General features: G+C 38.4%; 1 protein-coding gene and 1 long non-coding RNA gene across 3 annotated transcripts in view; one reads left to right on the top strand and one right to left on the bottom strand.

Moving 5' to 3' along the window:
* The window catches only part of LOC149925374 (mite group 2 allergen Gly d 2.02-like), a 124,966-nt gene that overhangs the window by 82,984 nt on the left and 15,946 nt on the right, over positions 1-26,036 (top strand). The gene's annotated exons all lie outside the window — the stretch shown is intronic.
* Positions 19,203-23,669, bottom strand: LOC149925375 (uncharacterized). The gene is made up of 4 exons (XR_016476910.1): positions 23,619-23,669; positions 23,197-23,257; positions 23,080-23,116; positions 19,203-19,300 (listed from the first exon to the last, which is right to left on the bottom strand). It is a non-coding gene; the product is annotated as an uncharacterized LOC149925375 (long non-coding RNA).

Here is a 26,036-nt window from a genome sequence, read left to right as displayed (position 1 = left end):
TCGTACCTTCGAAGAGTCATTGAAATAATACTTTTAACTGCTAGACAAGGAATAGCTCAACGTGGACACGATGAATCTCTTGACTCTCTGAATAGAGGAAATTTTCTGGACATGCTTAAAACGTTTTCAAAGTTTGATGGTCTGTTTGGCGAGACACTCTTAGACTACATGCCATGCAGGGAACGCTTCATATTTGTCGCCATCTAGTCAAAACGACTTAATTTAAGTTTATGCTAGTATTATATCTAACAAAATTGTTGCGGAAATTAAAGAAGCTCGATTTTATTCAATTATGTGTGATGCCACACGGGATATTAGTAAACTCGAACCAATGAGCTTCTGCGTTCGTTATTTTTCAAATGGTAAAATTGTCGAACGATTTCTGTGCTTTCAAGAAGTCCAAGCGGCTGGATTAAAAAAATCCATTTTTGATAGAATATCAAAGTACGGCTTTGATTCCGCCATTTGCGTGGGCCAAGGATACGATGGTGCTAGCGTCATGAGCGGTAATTGTAAAGGGGTACAAACGCAATTTAAAGAAGACCACCCAATGGCGATTTACGCCCATTGTTACGCGCATCGACTCAACGACATTCAAGAAGCCAAGGATTTTTTGATCTTTTAAACAGCGTACATTCTTATTTCTCAATTTCAGGCATAGCACATAGGAAATTTCGAGAAATCCAGCAATAATTAAAATAAGGTCGGTAATAGCAGTTAAGAAACGTACCTGGCTTTGTTGCAGTATTTGGAGGATCCAAAGGATGGCTCTGAGCGATGTAAGGCTCTCGGATTATACACTTTTCTTCGAAAGTTTTTCACTCTAATTACTTTGCTTGTTTTTGAGAAAATACTCTCTATCACTGAACTTTTAAATAGTCAACTTCAATCAACCAATCTTGACCTATCCCAAGCTATTATGACGGTGCAAGCAGTGATAGATACTCTAAGAGGATTTCGAAATGAGGATGCGTATAAAAATCTTCTTCACGAAGCGAAGAAGCTAGCGGAGGATCTCGATATCGAGGTGGATTTCGAATCGGAGATAGTTCCTGTGGCAACAGCAAGTTCTTTAACGAGGGGTCGACCAAAGCGGAAAAAAACTTTACCCAAGTCGATGAGTAGTTTTGTGATAACGGAACTAATTGGACAACGGACAGAGGAATCAAACCAAACTTTAAGAATTGGAATCTACTACGCTTCATTGGATAGAATAATAAATGAAATGGAAAGGAGATTTATTGGTTTACAAAACGCTGAAGTTTTGGAAGGAATAAGCGCGATGACGCCTTCTCTTTTGAGCCAAGACTCGGAAAGATTTTTGTCTTACGAAAGACTCCGCGGATTCTGTGCACATTACAATATGGAAGTTCCTGAGGCTGAGATATTAGTGGCCAAGAACTATTTGAGAAAACTAGAAGAAAATGCTCTGCCGGGTTCTATATTAAATCTTCTGAACACGCTACCGAAAAATCTTTTTCCCGATCTTTGTAGAATGTTACAAATTTCTCTATCACTTCTTGTGACATCTGTTGTCTGTGAACGCTCATTTTCACTTTTGAAACGGGTTAAAAAGTAGTGTAAAAGTGAGAGTTTAGAGCCACGGGGTGCAAAATTCCCAAAGGGTTATAACGGGGTGCCAATATTTTCCATAGGGCTAGCGCGGGGTGCCGGTATCTCCCTCGAAACCGCATCGGCTCGATGTGGCCAGATTTGCCGGCATCGAGAATACGAGAGAGACCGATGAAAACGTGAAGTGAGAATCGAAGCCGGTCAGAGTCTTGTTGACGGGGTGTAATATCGTTCGAGGAGGAAGCTGAGTTTCGTGACGAGGTAGGGGAGAGAGACCCGGAAGAGAGTGAGGTCTCGGATTTCAACCGCGCCAGAAAGGAGCGGCTTGTTTATACGCGCGTTTCCTCGGTACGGGGTGGGAGTTTACACGGGGATTAACGAAATACCCAATAGGGTATGGCATGGGGTATAATTCATGAACAAAGTACGGGTCAGCATCGAGAATACGAGAGCGTCCGTCGAAAACGCGAAGGGACCATCGGAGCCAGCCGGAGATTTATTGACGGGGCGTAATAAGGAAGCGGAATAGAGGTCCGTGATAAAATGAGGTCAAGCTTTTCATCCGCGCCAGAAAGAAGCGGTTTGTTTATACACGTGTTTAGTCGGTACGGGGCATGAATCTACGGTGAGGGTAGCGATATTACGACGATTATAATATCTTTCGGAGAAAAGGGAGAATATTTGCTACGAACGAAATAGACTTAAATTAACGTAAATGATAATGAATAAAACGATGTATCGCGCAATATAGGAACTAAGTTAAAAAAAACGACGAGTACTATATAAGGAGTTTTATTTTCCCACAAAACTTCATTCTCAATTTGTAATTGCTAGTCTATGACGTCTTGGAATACTGATAAAATGTATGTATAAAACATCATCTTAATACCGAGATTCTGTTTAACAAATATAAAATTTTCAGGAATAGCAGTAAGGTTTTTCCGGTTTCTACCACGAAAGGAGTGTTGGTAACCCCGGACTGTAATATCTACATCGGAACCCTAGAAGGAGGCGTTGGCATAGCGCTGACTGAAAGTCAATTCAAGCAATTGTGGAGAGCGAACGAGGAAATAACTTCATTCTTGGAAGACGATTCTATCCCACCCTCAACGTGGTTCTTCGAAGGATCGGAAACAAGACGGGTAGAACTGTGCATTTTTCAAGATCGTAGAGTAGTGGACGTCAGGGAAATCGTTCTTGACACTGGGACCAATTACGGCAAGCACTACCTGACCAAGCGTGGATTCACTCTGACGCGGTATCCCTGGAAGACGTTGATGGAAAAATACGGTGAAGTGATGATCTACCATAACGAAGTCAAACGCGTCTTCAACGATATTAAAGAAACTGTACTAAACAAAGTTACCGATTATATTAATAAGCAGTGCAGTGGTTGTGAAGTTGATCATCTTTCGCAAGATGAGCATGACTGTTTAATGATAGATTGGAATTCCCGTTTAGATGCGTACTTGTTTGACGCCATGGCAAAAATAAGTTATTCGGAAATAATCTCAAAACTTAACACATTTTTAAGCGAGGATTTTCGGGATAATATTTTGTCTTTTATTATGTGTAATTTGAAGAATATGTTACATAAGACGGTAGATTGTTAAAAAAATATCAATAAAAAGAATCGTATTAAAAACCACGCTTATTATTTCTTATCTCATTTACAAACATGAATCCTATCATGATACATCCTTTCACGGGGCTCGTGTCAGGACCCACGCAGTCTGGAAAATCTCACTTTATCGCGAACTTAATCAAACATAATGACTCTTGCATATCTCCCCCACCCCAACGAAAAATTTGGTGTTATACAGAGTACCAACAGAAATTATTTAATTCAGTATTGGAGCATAATCCAACAGTCGAGTTTCACGAAGGATTGTTGGACCCAGGAACTTTGAATCCAACGATTAGAAATTTTGTCATTCTCGATGACCTATTATGTGAAATAGCTAATAACAAAGACGTGACCAATTTATTCATCCGAGGTTCGCATCATCGAAACACGTCGGTACTGATTTTAATGCAAAATTTGTTTTATCACGGGAAAGAGGTTAGAACTCTCAATCTGAATTCGCAGTACCTCGTCATCTTCCGTTCCGCTAGAGACGTTTCCAGCGTACTAAATATTGCTAAACAAATTTCTCCGTCAAATACCAAATTCGTCGTGGACGCTTTCCGTCAAGCCGTGATGAAACCGTACGGCTATTTATTCATCGATTTAAAACCAAACACTTCAGATGAATATCGGCTGCGAACGGGAATCATACCGGGAGAAGAAGCCGCGATTTTTGTTCCAAAATGAGCGTACGAACTTCAAAACGAGTTTGTAAAAACTTAAACTTTTTGAAATATTTGAGCACTTGTAACGTGAAACAGAGAAAAGCTATCGTCAAGCTAGCAAATCGAGACGCTATTTTATCGTTGGTCGAATGCTGTATAAATGTACTTCGTGGGAACGTTCAACTTACAGATGAGCAAAAGAGTCGGTTGAAGAAACATCGTAAAGTGATACACCATCTATGTCGTAAAATTCCTATCGGTGGCGAATGGGTCGAATACAATCCCATTTCCAGTATTACCAACAATTCAGCGTTAACGTTTTGCATTAGTGGCAATTCAGAATCCTACGTAGACTTGTCGCAGACTCTCCTACACGTTCAGGTGGAAGTGAAAAAACAAAATGGATCTCTCCCCAAAGCCGCCGTGATCGGTGCGGGTGGAGTGGTAACTACACCAGCTGATAATGTGGCGCCGGTCAATTTATTTTTACACAGTCTCTTTCCCGAAGTGCATCTATTTTTAAACGAAAAATCCGTTACTCCTTCGGCTCAAAATTACCCGTATAAAAGTATGATTCAAACCATGCTAACTTTTGGTGACTCGGCTTAAACGAGTCATCTGACCAGCTCCTTATTCTATCGCGACACGGCGGGTGAATTTAATGACTTTACCAAAAACGAAGGTTTCTTGAAAAGAGCTGAATTTGCTCAAAAGGGAATTATCGATATGATCGGCGTCCTCCATTTAGATGTTTGTCAACAACCTCGATATCTTCTAAACTTGGTGGATTTAAAATTTGTTTTTGGTAAACCGAACACCGATTTTTGTTTACACTCCGATGTGAAATGTCAATTGGAAATCAAATCAGCTTCGCTTTATCTGAGAAAAGTTAAATTAATTCCAGAAATACCATTATCTCACGCGAAAGTATTACAAGTGGCAAGAGCTAAATACCCCATCACTCGCACCGAATGCACTTCATTTTCGATCCCCCAGGGGAACATGAGTGTAGTGCAGGATCATTTATTTACCGGCCAGATTCCCAATAAAGTCGTGATTGGGATGGTTAGTCAAACGGCTTTTCTAGGTGACTTAAAATTATCGCCATATCATTTCCAGCACTTTAATTTAAACCACATTGGATTGTTTGTGGACGGAAACAGCGTACCCCATCGCCCTCTCACTCCTAATTTCGCGGAGAATAGCTACATCCAGGCTTACGTCAATTTATTTCTACAAACGGGTCAGTGGAACATTGACGAGGGAAACCAAATAAGTCGCGAAGATTACGTTGGTGGGAACTGCCTTTTCGTCTACGATTTGACGGCTGATTTGATGAGCAACGCCGCCCATTTCCATTTAGTTAAAAACGGAAATTTGAGGCTCGAGATAAAATTCGCATCAGCTTTAGCCGAAACGATTGCTATAATTGTGTACGCGGAATTAAAGAGTTTGATTGAAATTGATAAAAACAGAACCGTGCTTTTGAACTAGAATGGATACGTTACAACTAACTAGAATTATGGAAAACGATAAGTCCACCAAAAACCTATTTCGGGGAGTTATGGCTGCGGATCAATTACCCAAATACGTGAAGACTTTCCCCTCTCTTTATATCGTGAACACGGCTACTTCAGAAACGTCCGGAGAACATTGGGTTGTACTCTATTTCTCGAAAAATAACAGCGCTACAGAATCTCCGATTCTTTCGGGAACGCCCCCGATATGTTTCGCTTTAATGACTTTGTCGAAAGAAATAGTAAAACTGTTACTTTTAATTCGTTACAACTACAAGGAAATCTTAGTAGGACTTGTGGAGGCTTTTGCGTGTATTTTGCTATTAATCGATGTCGGGTTGTAAAAATGTTTGATATTGTGACAAGATTTTCTAAACAAAAAAATGATAATGATAAGATGATTAAAGAATTTGTGTATTCAAACTATTCAATAAATATTGAATAACTTTTAAATGTTTTTTTTAATTTACCAACATTCAAAACAAATTGCAAAAACACTAGTTCATAAACTTTTTTGTTAAAGTAAATTCACAGATCATTTCCAGTTGAAAATATTTAACATTTTTAGAATAATATTTGTGAAAATAAATCAAAATACTCTAAATATTCTTTTAGTCATATACATAATGTTCTTTTAGTTATATACATAATGCTCTTTTAGTCATATACATAATGTTCTATTAGTTATATACGTATTTAACGAATTCAGTCACACCTTTTTTATCTTGTCGATCCAGTGATGTCCATAGGATAGAGTTTGAATACCGTTACCCAAAATGTATCTTTTATTATCACAAGGATTTAGAGACATTTTGTTTTGGGAAATGGTAAAGAGTTGATGTCTCTGACTCACAATTCGCATCATACAGTTGCTCGTAATTTGATTCCGAAAAAGACAATTGCGGTAGCTCGAGTGGCGGATACTTTTTTTGACGACTCTCTTGCAAACACCCTTCGCGGTTTTTTTCTCCCCCTTCTCCGAAAGGATACTATACATTTTCGGGCGTAAACCGCAAAACTCGCGAATCGGAACTCCTTCCATCTCGTCTTTCATCTTCCCAATCACTTTTTTATTTGATTCATTGTGAAGAGGATGATTAACGGGATATCCTGAGAAATCGAAGAGGTGGGAGGACTTCTGTAAGTCCGTGTAGACATCCTCGGATTGTATGTCATACGTGAGGCTGTCAGTATCTGTGAAAAGGAGTCGCGCTTTACCCCCGAAATTCTTCCGCATGTACTCGTAATGAAACTCATACATGGAAAGTTTGGATAGATCCAAAATGGAGAAACCGGTATAAATAGGTCTATTCAAAGTAAGCGACTTCCTCTTCATTTGAATGCCTACGAGTTCGTTGTGGAAAATAGTGAACTTTTCAAATGCCGGAGAAGACGCTTTCTTGATGGCCCGCTCAGGTGTTTGCACGAGATGAAAGTCTATACGATTACGGAGATTTTCCATGGTCTTACCTAGTATTAGAGAAAATGAGATTAGTATTGATTATTATTTAAATTTATATTTAATATACCTAAAGTGCTATTATTGAGCAACTTGAAAAATTCCCGTTCAAAGTTGTTTTTGGCAAGGTTTATTTTCTCCGTATTGAACTCGATGAAGGGACGAAGCCAAGGACTTTGGTCAAACGAGAGTATCCTGTGAACTTTAGTAAGTTTCATCCCCTTCGAAACGTAGTATTTTAAATTACGATAGTGAACTACGTAACGTTGCTTGTTGAATAGATTAGGTACAAGCTTAGAAAGAGTGTCTTTTGTGGAAAGGTTCAATTGTTTAAGCATCAGTTTATAATATGAAGAAAATAAATCGGTGGTTATTGCGCGAGATTCGGGCGCAAGGGGGTAGCAATTGTGTTCTTGATGCAATTCAGCAGGATACTCTAAATCAACCTCCAAAATGAAACCATAGGATGACTCGTCCGATAAAGTAAGCACGTGTAAATTAGTGTAATCGAGGAGGTCTTTTACAGGTACCCAAGCGAACTTACTAGTGGGTAGGTAGCCGACCATCGACGACCCGTACAAATTGTTCATGTCGAAGTACATTATAAAATTACTCGGCTGCTCGGGGTCGTAAGTTTCGGGTATGTATTTATTATTCGCCTTGGCGAATCTGTGGCTAATCATCGAAACCCCTCCTCGAATACCGCGCTCAATAAATAAGTGCATGTCAATATCGAGGAGTAACTCCAACTTCACTTTGGTCATGTGAAGCGCAGATTCCCAGGCGAATCCTGGTCCGGTGTACGCGTGCGCGCAATCCAGCCCATAGTATGCTACACACATGGCGCGGAAACTTTCGAAGACGTCAGCGAGCTGGAGGGTATCCGCTTGAACGTACAAATCGTGTAGTTCACCTGTCAAGAAAATTTTTGTTAGTAACATTATTTCTTTCCATTAAAGATTTCTGGCGAAATACCTAGATTTTTACGTTGAAAGTATTCCACACTTGTCGGACTGATTCGTAACTTTCATCTGATATGTGTTCGTCAGTGAGAGAGTTGAAAAATGCTTCTCTGGGAGGAAGTGTCTCCTCAAACTTTGCCACGCTGCTCATGTAGTCGTAAGGATAGGTTAATTTTATAAGTAAATACGGGACTTGATGCAAAGGATAGAAAGAGTTTAAAATAGGAAATTTATCCGACCACCCCATAGCTAAGTTATTAACTAGAGTTTCGAGGGAAGCTGGCATGAAACGAAGTGAATCGATGAAACGGAGACGACCTATAGTGAAACTTATATAAGTTTCGGTGGTTGATGGAATGCAGGAAATTTTATGTTCCTTCATCAACCCAATCCTCTGCATAATAAGATTGGCGTCGTATCTACAATTTGAAAATAAATATAATTTAGTTATAATTTCGTCGATAGTAGAAAGGAAAATAAATTACGTACCGTGATAAATTGTGCATGACGACGGGTGTAAACTTTCCAACTCTTAGCTTTAAATTACACGGATTGTGGGCCACTCCGCGAAAACGCCCTAAAAATTGTAATTAGACGTTAGCTTTTTGATAATAAAAACCACCGATAAAAGTGTAATATACCGGAATAATGACAATGGTCTCTAACTCCCGGATCGCTCTGCGTGAGAAGATCTCCGCACACGTAACAATGAATGGCGTTGCGAACCGATTCTTCTTCGACTGGTGTCAAAACCATCGGAACGTTTTTCGTTAATAATTCGGTGATGTACTCCCGTTCCATCAACAAACTTTCAAGAAAAACATCAGTAGCGTCAGTTCCTCTATAAGTCACGGGCGGATGCGGTTTTCCTATAAATTGAATATTCTTTGTAGCGAAGATATTTTTTAAAAACAGTACAAAATATAAATACCATCGGGTCCTACAACAACATAGCTGAAACCACACGCTACATGTTCGGAAAGTTTGGTTGTTGATGACAGTGAAGAATCGGGTAAACATGTATGGATTTTATCAATGATAGATTCAAAATCCGCGTATATGACGTAAGGTACCTAAATTTAAGAAGAATATTAAAAAGTGAAAATTTGTAATAAGATTTCTTTTTTACCTTTTGTAGCCAGTCGATTTTATTGAATTTTAAAATGGGTTCTTTGTGGGGCATTTTCACAAGCTGTGGACCGTGGACATTACAGTTTTTTACGTGCTCTCTATGATTACTTTCGGCGCTTACACCAGAGTAGCGGTGTAAGCAATAACGACATACGTAAATTTTTCCGTTATGATTTGTGAAGTGACTCAACAAGCGACTAAGGTCGCTAATAAGACAAAAGTGCTGGTTTTTTCCTGACACGAGATATAGAAGGTCTATTTGTCGATCTTCCGGCACTTTGTTTTCACTGACGTGAAGCGGGAAAACTTCGTTATCATAACCAAAAACGTTGATTGATAGATTGTTTTTAAATTCAAATTTTGTAAGTATTAAAACGTTTAATTGAAAAGGGAATGAAATGTCACTATAGTCTATTTCACTTTCAAATTTTTGGTATTGTTCCTTTCGGCGTCGATGTGAATTTGTAGGATGTAGTTTTGCTAGAATGCACCATAAGAAACACTTCTGGTCTTTAGTTTTAATATTTAGGAGACCTTTACCTTTACAAAGCTCCGAGGGTAGCTCTATATAGGTACCACCTACGAGTGGAAGATACGTTATAATATCCACTTGGAAAAACAAAATCCGATCAATGGTCCATCCACTACCCATTGGAATTCCCCCATTGCTTCCGCAACTTGCTTTATGCAAGAGTCTATTTGAACTGGTATTACGTCCGGCATGAGGGAAGTTTGAGTCTTGCTACGGAAATACGGTAACGCTTCAACTTCCTCGCCGTCGTTGAGTTTACGCACGTACTTCGCGCGAATAAATACGCTCCATTTTATACCCCGTTTCTTAGATAAGCGATTTTTCAAGTATTTAAATAAGGCTGAACATATAGAAGTGATTAATACCTCTGGGTCCGTTTGAGTGGTTTTCGGGGTATAACGCGAGCTAATGATGGCGTCCTCGATAACGGAAAGTTCTTCGACGTTTTCGAGAAAGCTATCCTCAGCGTCGTCTATTTCCATCGGTTTTTGAAGTGGTAGAGGATTATTTTGCCATGGCTGTGTGGGTGTCGGTGAAACTGGCTGCTGAAATGGGAGGATGGCTTCTTTACGCGATGAATCGGGTGTCGATGAATCTGAACCACTCGCGTGAATTCGCGAATGACGTTGCAATCCGTATTTGCGCGCGAAACTGTTACCACAAAGCAAACAAACGTATTTCCTATTACCGTGTTGTTCTCGTTTATGTCGATTCAAAGTAAACTTTGTTGCAAATTCTCTAACACATATGGTGCACGAAAACATTTTGACTCACTAGCCGCTACTCGCAACTGACAATGTCATCAGCTCCGATTCGAGCTTTTATACACTTTGCACCCCTAAACATTCGCTTCGCGTTGTTTAGGTTATAATAGTAGGGTCCTTCGCCAGTTGGGGAAGAGCAGGGTTTTTTTCGGTCTTAGCGCTTGGGACGTGGGATAATTCTTTCAATGAAAGTACATCACTACTTTGTTATTATAACGGGGGTCGCCTCTACCTCGCTAGAATGTTTTCAATGTTATAAAGAATCTTTGGAAAATTATATCTGATGCGCTCTTTAGAATTTACAAGGATTAAAAAAATAATATCTTATTAATTCCCAACCAAAATTAAATATAATTCCTAATTATAAGTACGTAAAAATTAAACTTTGGTATTTTCTCTTAATATTTATTTATTTTCACATTACAAATTCCTCACCGAGGGTTTGTTGAACAATTTGTTCTAAAGCCAATAATTTTTCCAAATCATCGTTAAAGTCAATTTTTTTTGTTTTTTTTTTAATCTGCTTCTCTGATGGAGCGCTTCTTTTCTTCCGCTTCTGTGTGGAAAATGAAGCGGATGCGAGAAGAGTCGAAGGAACTTCGGGGGTAGAAGAAGTTGACGCTATTGATGGTAGAGACGATATAGATGATGATGAGTTTCCGGTTATAGAACATGCCGATGAAGATGTGGCAGGGATCAATGATAGTGTGGTCGGGATTTCTGGCGTTGAAGGATTCGGCTCGTTGTTCATTCCGAAAAAGAGGAGCGAAGCGATGGAGTCTTCTTCCGCCGATATCGTTAAATCCAGTTTTTCGATCTTAAAATAATTGTAATAAATACACGTTTTATACGTAATAAACGAAAATAAACATACCCCGATTAGTTGGTTTAATCCTCCGAGAGCCCGTCTTATGTTGGCTATGTTCGGGTGGTAACATAGGTGCACGTCAATAACTGCACACGCTTCATCCGGGCGGAATTCCACCCAAAATCCCCGATGTTGCTTCCGGATAATGACTTCGAAAGTTCGAAAATTGAAGACTGGTAATTCGGGGCGGCCGGGAATGTGTCCCAGCGCAGCCTTATATCTTAAGACCGCGACGGTAACTTTTTTTTCTAAGACGGTATTGTTAGTTGCCATTCTGAAATGAATATGATTTTGATTTTCGGGAGATGGACTTATATATCCCAGCCAGAATTGAAATTTCTTCTGGAAGTCGTCTCCACCACAAGTAATAAATAGAGCTTATAGTTTACAACCTTTCGTAATAACAAGAATGTATTTACGCCATAAGATATAAATTACGCTTTATTTATGTCACAAAGAATAAATAACGTATTTATACTATAAGGTATACATAAGAACGTATTTATACTATAGGGTATACATAAGAACGTATTTATACTATAAGGTATACATAAGAACGTATTTATACTATAAGGTATACATAAGAACGTATTTATACTATAAGGTATACATAAGAACGTATTTATACTATAAGGTATACATAAGAACGTATTTATACAGTGGGGTATAAATAAAGATTGTATTTATCTATATTTAGTATAAATAAATTCTTGGTAATAAGACTAATTCTGATTTCCAACGGTAGACCTATTAGACGGTTGTAAGTAAAAATGTTTCTATTTAACCATTCCACTTCCCAATGTTTGATTCAAGTAAATGTATATGAGAGAGGTAAAAAGAAAAAAAGTCAGATTTGGTTAAGACCAAAATATTTTATTTATATTTTTTCCATAAATTTATCTGATGCGCTTTAAATAATGCACAATTGAAATTTTGAAAATGGTATTTGCAGACCCTTGGACCCAAATCTGCAAAATTTTTAAATTTTGGGCATCCAATGTCCTCAACGTTAATGATCTTCTTAACGAAACGATTCGAGAGGAACGATGTTTTCTCCAGACCTTTCGTGAAGAAGGTTGACGCTTTAGATGTGATGTAGGTGATGATTCCATCCAATTCGTTTATTTCGTATTCACCCTCGTCCCACTGCATCCCGCAAATATTCGTCGAGATCCACGAACAAAGTCTTTTGTCTTTCACGTTTAGCTCGTGATACGGAAAAGGCGGCTTAAAGGCGTACACCCCACTCTCTCCAGTTTCAACCACCAAGAATGCCAATTCTTTGAGAACATATTCGTTGTTGGCTCTCAGAAAGTTGACTTCGAGAATGCGAGAGTTATTCTCCGACCTAGAATTGACAATACAAATTAAAAATGATTCGCGAATAATTAATACGTGATAAAACTCACATTTTGGGTTACTCCTCGTATGACTGGTGAGCGCCGCTTCTAAAACGTGAAAGACAAGATTCCAAATTCGGGATGTAATTTTAAGGAAACTGAGTCCCTTTATATAGTACTCATCCGTGCGCTTTTTACTTGGTTTCATATACTTTACAAAAAGAGTAATTTCAATCCTTGGCGTATCAACATCTACGTTACTCTCCGTTCATTTCAATTGACGTTTCGCATCTGTAAGAATTCTATTTGCAGACTAAACACGCTGGAAAACAATCGGCTTCTTTCCACCTGGTTAACCTTAGACGTTGCTCTCCGTTCAAATCCCCGCAAATATACAATCGTCGTAATATCGCTACCCTCACCGTAGATTTATGCCCCGTACCGACTAAACACGTGTATAAACAAACCGCTTCTTTCTGGCGCGGATGAAAAGCTTGACCTCGTTTTATCGCGGACCTCTATTCCGCTTCCTTATTACGCCCCGTCAATAAATCTCCGGCTGGTTCCGATGGTCCCTTCACGTTTTCGACGGACGCTCTCGTATTCTCGATGCTGACCCGTACTTTGTTCATGAATTATACCCCATGCCATACCCTATTGGGTATTTCGTTAATCCCCGCGTAAACTCCCACCCCGTACCGAGGAAACGCGCGTATAAACAAGCCGCTCCTTTCTGGCGCGGTTGAAATCCGATACCTCACTCTCTTCCGGGTCTCTCTCCCCTACCTCGTCACGAAACTCAGCTTCCTCCTCGAACGATATTACACCCCGTCAACAAGACTCTGACCGGCTTCGATTCTCACTTCACGTTTTCATCGGTCTCTCTCGTATTCTCGATGCCGGCAAATCTGGCCACATCGAGCCGATGCGGTTTCGAGGGAGATACCGGCACCCCGCGCTAACCCTATAGAAAATATTGGCACCCCGTTATAACCCTATGGAAATTTTCACCCGTGGCTCTAAACTCTCACTTTTACACTACTACTTTAAAAGTTACTTAAGAAACACTATGGGTCAAGTTCGACTTTCATCTTTAGCTCTCAAACAATCGAAAAAGAGGAATCTTGTAATATTTGCATCGACTGCGTAATTGACGAATTCGCATCCGAGCACTCTAGACGGGTTAAATTCCTCCACTCACAAATTTCTCACTCTCATTAAATATGTTTACAAATAAAAAAATTCTATTGACGATGGACGAAGTACAAACATCTAAATATAATTTAAACTAATTGATGTACAAAATGTATATTTTAATAAAAAAATAAAATTGTTTTTCATTTAAATCATTTCACATAAAATTCGTAAGTAGTTGAAGAGGTTTATCGCCACCGGTCACCGCATATAATTATTTAAGGAATAAAGGATTTTGATATTATAACTACGTTAGCCCAGAATGCCCCCCCCCCAAAATTGAAACCCTGGCGACGCCACTGGCTAAATATAAAATATAACGTTTATGTTTCTCTTCTTTTGGGGGTTCTCAACATAAGGGCAACCTTTAACAATCAATAGGGGAGAGTCAATATTAATTTCGGGTATTTTGACTACGGTAAGTTTTGATCCAGGAGAGGGAGGCTTAAATAGGAAACGTTTTCTACTTTACGGTTTGATTTCTGGCGTTGTTGGGATTCTTCCCGGATACAACGATGCTAGAAGTGACCCTATACGACTCTGATTCCGTAACGAAGGGATGGAACCAGGATTAAGGCACTTTTGACGAGTTGAGCGTGATAAAAATTCTTCAAAACACAGACACGTTATTTATCTGAAGATTTTGGGGGATGTTCAAAATGCATCTTTTAGCATCACTAACTAGGTTTCCACCTGACCACTTGTCTGGTGGGTTTCTTTGATGGGGACTCTTTGCGCTTTAACAGGATATCTCTATGTTGGGTCTTTCGCTTCTCTTCGGTTACCCAGTATCTCTTTTACATTTCTTCAGCCAGAAACTGAAGCGGAATTTTAGATCTTCTCCTTAATTTTTCCTCTGTCTCGTGGTTTTGTTATCCTTCTATTTGTAGATGGTGGAAATGTTTAACCACGTTTCTGATTCACTGGGGATGATCTCAGTCCGTTTGGGTCAGCAAAGACTTTCTAATGGGCCACGTAGTATATCTTTCCTCTCTTGTCTTTGGACGGCGAGCTGGAGGCTTTCCTCGGCCTCATGAGTCTGGGCTTATAAAAGGTAAAGCTGTAGAAATGGTAAAGTTTCCACCAAGGGGCTTCTCCCTTTCGTGATCAGGTTTCTGGCGCTCTGGCTTTGATTTATGTGGTGCAAGTTGCTTTCTTCGACTTTCTCTTTATTTATCTGGCACCAGTTTGGCGTTTTTCGGGGGAGGATTTTAGGAATACCAAATATCAATAGGGTCAGAATATTAGAAGCGGTTCAACTATCATTTAACATTAATACATATTAGACCTCATTTCGGGAAATTTATACGCCATCTTAAGTTTCCCAATTAAAGAGGAGCTAATTATAAATGTCAACGATACGTAAACCAACGGATATAAAAATAATGGTATGTCAAGGAAGGAAACAAACACACACTTTCAACGTAAATACACACTTAAAATAAAATTAATGGGAATATTTAATACTTGAGATGATAAGATTATTTTCTACTTATTTTTTAAACACCGCTCCTTTAGCCGCAATATGAACTAATTAATTTTTATATTTTGTTGAGTGTATGCAAACTCAACGTAGAAGGAGTAGCTCCGAGCTTTCACCAAGTGTTAACAGCGTAGGGTGACCAATTAATAACAAATAAATTGGCACCAATAAAATTGCATAGTCAGAACGGTACTTAACTTTATTAATGGAATCACTAACAAGAAAATTTCCAATATTGGAACCCTTGATACACCTGATAAATACTAAACGTTATATTGCATTTCACGTGAGAAGTTTCGCAACTGTTAGTGGTGCGTATGAACGAAAATGCAAAGCTGACTCGACCTTGCAATATTTTAAAGGTACAATGCGATGAAAACGTTTCTAATAGTGAATATCGCTTACGACAATGGTGGATAAAATTTAATTTTTAAATTATATCCAAATTTGGACAGATGCAAATTCTACATTTAAAAATAACGATACAAAATGTGTTATATTACATTTGCCATCTATGAAATTCAAGTTTATTCTGATTTGATCAAATTATTTGATCCAAAACAGAATTTGATTCAAACTGAATATGTTGTTTAGATCTAAATTTGGACATCGGATCAAGTTATTTTCGTAAGTGATAATTGGCAAATAAGGGGGAATACACCTTTTGTCCTATTGAAATCTTCCGGTGATGGATTGAAAAAATTATTCTCGTCCATCGGTCTCTCGCACCATCTATGAATTCCCCGTTTTTTGGGTGTTTTGAATTACTATCTCCTACACTATAAATCTTAAATTACATTCGAGTACTAAAGTACAATGATTGTTTTAGGGCGATTTATCGTATACATTTCAGATAGAAAAACGTTTATAAATACATGGTTTGCGAAAACGTTATTTGAAAATTAATGACCGGTCATAATTCACGAGAAATATTTTAAGCACTAGATAAAGAATTATTCCTTTCTATAAAAATAAATAATTTTAAATTTTTGAGCAAATTATAGAAAGAAGAAAGAATTTCATTAAAAATGTACAATTATCTTATCTCTTAATTACCCGCAAATAAATACCCCAAGTTCTGTTGGTGATCCTTGCTAAAGATTTGTCTAAGAATATCTAATTGTAACCATCTGGATACTCAGCGTACACAGTAGAATCGCGTTCACGGTAAACACATTGGAAACGTTTTAAAAAGTTTTCAAAAAATCAAATTTAACATTTCAGTGTCAGCTGTATTAATAGCCATACGATAAATACATTTGACACAAAAATTATCAAATTTGAAATTTCCCAACCGTTTTAAAACGTTTCCAAAGTGTCTAGTGTGAACGCGGTTTTTGAGGCATCTCCCGTTGACCACGCTTGTAGTTGACAGTTGACCTTTAGAGAAATACTTGTCTATACCTCCTCAACGGATACTTCTATTTCGTATGTCACGCCAAAGAGAAGACCCACTTAATTGTACTTTATCGATAAATTAGCTCAGATCGTCAATGCATAGTTTCGTATCCGCCAAAAAGGAGGTTTTTACAAATCAACATTTTTCAGTTTGTTTTCAGTTATTGATTTCGAGAATGAATACTTAATTTAGTTCCCCTCCCCCCTTTCACACATTTCCTTGTAAATTGTTGTCACTCTTAATGTCGTGATCTTCGCCATTAGAAACGGGCCTTCAAATAACCGCTTCCATTGAAAATGTTAGTATTTAATGGCGCCTCTGATAAACACGCGATCTCTGTATTAAACAGTGACAACCGTCCTATTTAACGTGAAGGCCGTTGATCTTCGTAGAATGAGGAAAACAAAATAGCTAATATTAATAATGGGAGCTTTACGCTTGCGTGTTGCGTAAACTTCCTTTTTTAGCTTTTCCAATACGGAACGCCATGGCGTTACAAGCGACGCTGCCCTGAAATCTAAATAGCAATTTCCAAGTAAAAACGTGGCCTCCTTCTTTACGGTTTTATCCCCACTTCTACAAGGCTTCCCCAGCTCTCCCACTAAAACTAGCTAATGAATTCATCCATAGTCTTGACTGCCCTATCGCTAGAACCAGTTGGGCAGTCGTTGCGATTTTATGGAAAGCCCTATTCCGGTCTAGAAGCTCATTTCTCCACGGTTAAAGTTTGCTAATGGAAAAGCCAGTTTAAAATCGTTGTCCATAAGCGCAGGCTCTTAAAGGGATGGAGTTTGCTTTACCGGGGAGTCGGGGTCCGGCTCTTGTCACCCATAAGGGCGGTGGTGCACTGGGAGATGTTAGCTCTGATCAAATGGTTCTATCTCCACCTCCGACTTCGGACACATATGGGCTGGAAACTGAGCTTTGGCTCAGGCTAACGCAGAGGGTCCAGACAAACTGGTCGCCTCGGAGGATTGGGTAGCCTGCTGTGGGGTGGCGGGTCTCCGAATGAGGCGCAGTTTTTCTGTTTTGGGAAACACCCAGCTGTGCCGGGTTACGTGGACCGCTGTGTGACCGTCGTTCCCCTTTAGGAGCTCTTTCCGAAGGGTATGGCTCTACCTACGTAGGTAGGGTGTCGGATGGAGCTGCTATAGCATCCGCTCTTATTCCTAGGAGCAACAAACACAAGGAGAACGCAGCTAGCCTTTAAACACGCTAACGAAGGGTTGTGTACGAATTTCATTGGATGAGCATCACGAGCCTTTACGCTGAACGTTTTACAATTTCCGAATTTTCCCCTTCCGACGGCAGCAGGCGCTAAAGCGTCTAGCCAATGAAAAATGTACACAAGAAAATCCACGACTTTGACGGGTTGCGTTCTCCTTGTGTGGAGTGTTGTGTTTGTTGCTCCTAGCTTATTCCCACTGATGTGTGCGAAGTGAGGGGTTGGTCGTCCCATTGTTGCACCTTCTGCTGGGTTGAGTGAGACCGCCAGCGGTAGGGTTATCTTGCTGCCTTGGCTATTCTGTCACCTGTCCGGGCTTTGGGCGTTGACGTAGGACATTATGATGATAGACCTCCAGTGGTGTGGTTGTAATATTAGCGGTACATCGGGCTATAAATTCTGACACATGTCCATAAAGGCAAGGAAAATTATTACAATTTAATTAAAGGGTGGTTTTTCCTCTGAAAGACTGGTTGAAAAGTGGCAATTATAATAATTCAATTTTATAGAGGTTCTGTCAATTATTGTAATTGAAATTATAATTCCAGATTGTTGTCTTGTTTTTGGAGTTGTTATAAACAATATCCTAAATAGGTTGATTCCGAAAGTCTGTGGGTGTAAGGTTCAATTCCCTGATCACTTCGAAAGGTAAAACGCGCGAAAATGTGGAGAAGTCCATAATGAAAATGGACAGTAAAGCTAAACCCTAAACAAATATAAAATAATTAAAAAACTTACGAGATTCTCGTACCAATAGGTGTACGAGAATTAAATAAAGACACGAAACTCGGCGGCGAGAAAATGCAAGAAAGGAGGGACACCTGCCGTTTATTTTTGGAACTAATTTTCGAGTCCAATTTGAAAGTAGTTAAATCGAAAAAAAACGTGTGCCCCGTCTTTCGCGCATACGCAGACCTTGGTACGCCTATCTTTCCCGATAGAGCACCATTAGCACACGATGGCAATTTCTACGAAATGGGAGTACATGCGTATGCGTTAATTTATCCTAGTCAATACCGTGTATAAAATCTGGAATGCGACTACCTAAACCGAAAAGAGATTAAGCTAAGCCTAATCCTTTAAAATTTAAAAACTCGTTGCGTAGCAACGGAAAGCCAATTGACGGATTTTGAAATGACGTTTTAGCACGCGACACTACAGGTACATGTCTTGGGCACACAGCCTTCTTTGCGTGCTTTTTTGACCATAACATGTAGAGGTATTTTCACGCGCAAAATGAATATTAAAAGTCGCCAATTAGGGGGATATTGGTAAAGAACCACCACTATCCCCATATTCGGCTTTAGCAGCACAAAGCAATGAAAACAGCTGTCCAATTTAAGAGAAATGGTTTTATTTCATAAAAACTACGGTGCACAATTATTTAGATGCATCAAGGAAAGTTGAATTCCAATTGAGACGTTCGCGCAAAATAACATTTTTTGGGAAACGTTTATTCCGTTTCATTTTCTCAACTTGATCTTTCTGGCTGAAGAGTTTTCTAACCAGGTGATGATAGAGTCGGCCCACCAGTTCAGCCAGTGATAGCCCCATCCATAAACCTAAGCCATTACGACAAAACATTCAATCAATTTGACAAAATTTCAGTTGATCTCTGTTCATTAAACTAAAGGCAGGCAACATCCATTTTACAACGTACAAAAATTTCTTGTCCAAATGGCCATGTTAACACCGCATCAGGGATTAACATTAACCTGTTCGGTAGGGGTGTACGATTAGTGGTATTAGGCAATCGAGTCGGTTATCGAGTATCATTTTTTTTATCGAGTACTCCAGTCGAGTAATATTGAAGTTGAGTAGAGTAACCGAGTACTTGATTAAGGGGAAAATTTTTCTTATTCGAGTCGAATAACTAAAAAAAACCTCGAGTATTATTTTTAACAAGTCGTGTTATCGAGTACTTGATTGGGAGCTGATTTTTTTCAAGTAATTGTGAAATTAAATTTAAAACGATCTATAAAGTAGCTTTTAATGCTGAACAATATTCCTTTATTTTAAATGAAATTTAATTGCCCTCCCAAAAGTTGTAAAAACCCCTCTTCGAACTTTGAAGCAACGAGGATAGAAAAAAAAAACAAATACTCGATGAGTTTAGAGAAGAGCTTATTCGAGTAATCGGGTACCCGAATATGCAATTTTTTTGGTACTCGGTAATCGACGAGTATTCTCCAATTACTTATTCGAGGTCAAGTTCGAGCACTCGACCTCAGCACAGCCCTACTGTTCAGTTACCTTTTTTGTCGGTGAAAAATACTCGCGTTTAACTAGCCAAATAAATATAAATGCCCCAAAATGGCAATTTAGCTGTCAATGTAAACCAACGTAAGCTAAGCGCAATTTTCTTTTGATACAGGGTGTCCACTAAAAAACGAAAAATTATAAATAACTGAATAACGTTTAGTTTGAAAAATTTCTAATTTCTATGGAACATTCGTGCAGGGGGACATTAACTAGTGTAAAATTGAATGACCTTGAACCATGTCTTCAAGGTCATTCAAAAACTATCTCGAGAACGTTTGCGTTTACGAATTTGGTTCCAATTAGAAAGTTGTTGCGCGTCATATTCTTCGCTCACACAACTTGGTATTGACCAAATTTTACTAATCAGAAGCCGAGATATTGAAACAAACCTTCTTTGATCAAATTAGAACGTTTTCTCGTTTGCCGTGGATCATTTTCTCGTTCGACTTGGAATGCTTTATCGTTATCCAATACAAAAGAGTACATAAAGTTGTTGCTTTCAAAATTATAGCTCATGTCTCCGGCCGGCGGTTCAACATGCTAAATTAATAAGAGTGACCTAACCTAACCCATAGCCCACTGAAAAGGAAAACCAGCCCTTAAACTAGATTATTTGAATTTAGTTCCAACCTCAACTACAACCATCTTATTAAGCTTAAAACATCTACCACGAAAGTAATATGCGTAAAATACATAAAACCTTTCCATAGCTCAAAAGATATTACCTTATATTCTCAGGCGAGAGGCCGAGAACTGGTAACAAACGATTTTAGAGTTTATTTCTATGCTGAAAATGTCAAACCAAATTGCAGTATATTACGAAATATTTTCTGTAAATTTTAATTCTGGAACTTGGGCAATTACATTTCCGAACGAATTTCGTCTACCATGCCAATCAAATAAAAATATACTTAAAAAAAACGGTGCGTGTCCTATAAATTCGGACCTATCACAACCCTTTTTCGTTTTCCACTTCGTTAGGACACGGAGGTTATTTATATCGTTATTTGTGTGAAGTTTCTTTTCAATAAGTGGGGTAGTTTCTGAGAAACAGCGTTACAGACCTAACGCCATTTGAGTCGCTAATGAAGGAGCTATGCTCCAACAATGAAATTGAATCTTCGGTAAATTTCAAAAACACACAGTACATACAACTACAAAAACAACTTCATTACAACACGTTCTAACTCACCCTGTAAATAAATTACTACGAGTAATAGTTTAATCAACCAGTATACTAACTTAAAACAACATAATAATGTACGAAAAAAACTACCAATAACAAAGCGCACTCTAAACCACTCATTTATTACTTTATGGATGTTATATTTATTTGTTACTTTTGACCATACGAAGTTTTCTGCAAAATAGTGTCACACGTATTTGAAATTTTTGGTCATACGTTGAAAGTGTCACGCTTATGTTAGTACATGTACACTAAATCAATACAAAGAAATAGGATTGTGTGTAAAACCTGTTCTAAGGGGAACGATCTCCTAGCTATTGGAACGAATCTATTCTTTTCTGTGGTTTACAAGCGAAAGAGCATTCGTTCTTATTTGAACGAAATAAAATATCTTGAACACACCGTTCTCTGTTACATACCTTTAGAACGCTATCTTTCATTTTTGAACAGACTGTTCTAAGTTGAACGTCTTCTGAACGAATTTTTTTAACAGTGTGGCATGATTGAAACATTTTAAACTATTCAGTATTTATTTGATTTAGTCATATTAAAACTAGTCAGATTATATTATTAACAAACACTGAATTTATGAACCTTGAATTTCTCGGTTTTTGATTGGTCAAATGTGGTCAAATCAAAGTTATTTGAACTAATAATATGGCGAGCAACAACTTTCTAATTGGAACCAAATCCGTAAACCCAATGGTTCTCGAGAAAGGTTTTCAATGACCTTCAAGATATGGTTCAAGGTCAATCAATTTTACACTAGCAAACGTCCCTCTGCATGAGAATGTTCTACAGAAATTGGAAATTTATTAAAAAAAAAGTTTTTCAGTTATTTATCATTTTAGGCTTTTTAGTGGACATCCTGTATAACCTATACGTCCTCAAATCTGGGTGGGCCAAATTCTATCTACACTCGATAGTACCTTATGAAGTGATGACCGGTTGGAAGATTCTGACTGACCCCTTTTTAGTTTCATTACGTGATAAAGTACGTGCGCCGCCATTTTGAACAAACCACGACCAGCAACACCGCTATCTTGGTTGATTATTAATAGGCACGTAGTTAACGTAATTGTCATAAGTGTGACTTGTTCTATTCTCTCAATGGACCTTTTAAATAATGTTCTGTTTCGCCAATGACAACATAAATCATAACTAGGCTAAGGATTGACAACTCTCCACGAATCGTTACTAGATTTTGGAACTGCCAAGTAAGGATTCAAATCTTTCTTTAAATAGTAGACAAGGTCTAATGACAATTGAAAGGCTTTCAAAAGCCAAAATAAGGCAAAATAGGCTATAACTAACATTGCATTCGTTTCTGTAAGTAGTCATTTCTTATTTCAGACCTTCAAACGTATCGGTTCCTGTGTATTACCTTCTAACCAAACTGGCAATGATTCTACCAACGAAGATATTAAAGTGTGACGAGTTTCTCGTTTGTCATACTTATAAACAATCTATTTTATACTAAGAATGTATTTATTTCTACTTTAATAACAATACTAGGTCGCGACAATAAGGGGGAAGGAAATACGCCACAGGGGGGTGCTTAAATCGCCTCGGAATACGTCATATTTAGAGAACCAATCAGATACCGGGCTGATTTGATTTTTTTTAGTGGTTAGAAACCATTGAATTGGGAATAAAACTGCTAGAATTTCAGTTTCCATCTGCCTTCCGCGAAACAAATTTTCCAAAAATGAGAACTCTTTCATTTGTCGGTGGCGCTATCCGCTGTTAGCGGCGGAACTATATCCTATGAAAATAACTTAGATAGAGTTGACGGCTCAGTGCGCCGACTCGGTACTATACTACTATTCCCAATTCAACGGTAGGAACTTATTTTTTTGAGCATGCGTGGGATTGGAGGCACTTGGTACGTACCTAATTGTCCTCCCAAATTGCTAAAGACATCCGCTACCTAATATGCAGGGAAAACAATAATTTGTTAATTATTTAAAATCTTTAAATTAATATAAGATTTTTTTAATAATTTAAAACCATGTATTTTGGTTGCGAAATGTAGTTTGTTACATCCGACGTTTTCAGGTACAAGTGCAACCTGCAACAACAATTATTAAAATCGCTGACGATTTTTAACTTGCTCCTTCATTCAGCAAATATTATCCACCGACAAATGAACTTCTGGACCCGAATTCTGGGTTCTTTACAGCGCCGCTAGGAGCAAAGATTTCCACCCAAATATTAAACACGTAAGCAATACATGTATAATACGCTATAATAATCTGTAGCTCGTCATCTAACGATTTTACGCACGTGCTTTGAATTCGGGTAGAAATGCTTGGCGGTTATCTCAGCAGGAGCACTGGCGGACGATGGCATTTTGAAAAAAAAATTTATTTGCTCATGATTCGAGTCCATTAGTTTTTGGTTTACTATTACCCAGTCATAAGCATACTCACGACCCGATTCCTTTATCGTTGTAAATAGTTGGCTGAAATGGGAAAACCTTTATTACTACGAAATAATTACGATTTCTAATATGTCAATACGATAATTTTAGCTAGTAATGCCGAAACTAGGATGGTTCGAAGTTGCAACGGTGCACAGGACATAGGGGTGCCAAAATGTAACTTTAAAAAATGTGTGGTTCAAATATTCATGCAAGAATGTCTTTTTTTATACTGCGGGAGTATGGCTATGCTGCACGATTGAAGAGCAAGATTCTTTGCCCTGAAAATCTAAACGGTCCGGGATCACTTTGGATCCCTAACAGTGACGCGATGGTAGCGCACGCTGGTGACGTTTCTTCACTCCCTTCTGGTTCCTGGGGAAACTAGCCCATGGTGCCCGCGGATCGACTCGACATAGTCATAAACCAAGATAATGTAAATTCAAATTCAGAGAGCTTACCTATCGATGGGTTTGTAAAGAAGCGATAACACACTTCCGGCACGTGACCTCTGAAAAATCGGCCTCCGTCGGTCGCTGTATTGTCCTAACACGGCAATCGTTGATGACGCGCTGTTGAAAATGACGTAAGTTTCGTCATATCCCGTGAACAGGATTTCATTAAAGAAGTTACCTTTATGGAATAATTTGTGGTAGGGCGCTATGTATAGTTGGTTACCATGGTAACTTTAGAGCTAATTTTTTTCTGAGTTCCTGCAGGAAGTGGGTAAACGCTATTTACCACTTGCAAAACCGTGATTTCGTATCTAGGGTATGAGGTCTATATTATCTTTGGTATAAACAAATACATTCGTGATCCGTGAACAGAATGAGTCCAATATCAACAATACCAAAAGGATTTAAAAAATCTATCAGCTGCCACTAAACTATGCCCCCGTCTTGACTAACTAACTATAAAATTATCACTACAACTATAGTTCGCGTTAATTTACTAAACATAAAAATCGCCAAATATTACAGGGTCGAAGGCGCAAAACTAGGTTCGGCACTGTCAGCTAGAATAAATAATGTACCTCTGTCAATGCGTTCGAATGGAAAACAGTGTAGTGAATCGACCTACCAGTATAAAATAGCATATTAAAAGACTATTTCAAGTCAACGTGACAGCGTCAATCTATTGGGTAAGCCTAGCCTAAAAGTATGATTGAATTATGATAAAGTAAGGTTTATTTCAAATGCTACAGAAACTAGGACGTAGAACGAGAGACAAGAAGAAATAATAGCTATATGTACGTTGTCTATTAGCGTTTTCCATTTGATTGCTCGAGAGTCGCTCTGACATAATAGATCTCGCCCCAATCGACTATAGTAAAACCGCAAATGGATCATTCTATGAACATATTCACGCGCTTTGTTGTTTTTCGTCTGCTAGTAATTTGAATTTTCAAGCCTCGGTCTGCCTTTTTGCCAGAAAAATCTAAAAGGAACACGCAAACAATTTCTCCAATTTCGATCCGTTGATCATTCGAAATCGGCAGAGGGGTTTTGGGCAATCTCGGAGTACCCAAGAGCACTTGATCGGAGCAGATCCGAGCACGCAAATGGAACATAAAATGTTGATCATAGTGATCTAGAGTGCTTGAGAGCAATCAAATGGAAAACGCTTTTACTGAACTTTATTTTGACACTGACTCTTGTCACCTAGTTCCGACTTCAGCGTTGCCAGTTTCTGAAACTCAAATTATCGATTTCAGAAATGAATTATCGTACGCCTAAAAACTGGCGATAAATTTTAATTATGTGTGAAATACTAAGGTTAAACTTATTAAATTATTTTCTTAATAATTCTTGAAGTTCCACCGATTGAACAGTTTTCCACTGTTTTTATGCAAATTAAAATATCATCGTACAATATCGTACGCGCAAACTGAATAATCGAAAAATGCGTACTATATACTACGCCAGTGAAAATATCAAACGTTCCAAAAATTAGCTAGAAAATATCGACGCGTACGATAATCATCTGGCAAGGCTGTCCAAATTGGAATCGCAAATGAAATGAGTAGCGTGTTATAGCCCTTGGATGTAATATATTTCGCCTAGGGCATATTTAGACACTAGAGGGCACTGTGCTGAGAACTAAACCTTGATTGCGCAATTACTTTGAAAATCAATTCGGTGATAGTTTTTTATAATTCTTATTGGTATTACAATATAATGATGGTATTATGTTACTTATGACAAAACCAAAATATTTTATTGGTTGAAGCTTACTTGCAGGAATGAGGACAGTTACATTTGTACATTTTCTGAACGTAGTGCTCTCGCGCCTCGAACAAACAACATCCTGTAGAAATTAAATTGTAAGAATCATTTAATGAATATAGAGAAATTAAAAAAAAACGACCACTATTGCATATTAAACCTTACTATGCAACAGTCGTCTATTTCTATATTTTTTTATATTT

Source organism: Leiobunum rupestre, chromosome 10, assembly GCF_980474605.1.
Source record: "Leiobunum rupestre chromosome 10, qqLeiRupe1.1.hap1, whole genome shotgun sequence".
In the NCBI taxonomy this organism is placed as follows: domain Eukaryota; kingdom Metazoa; phylum Arthropoda; class Arachnida; order Opiliones; family Sclerosomatidae; genus Leiobunum; species Leiobunum rupestre.
The sequence above is the reverse complement of the archived record's forward strand: the minus strand, read 5'-3'. Positions and strand labels throughout refer to the sequence as shown.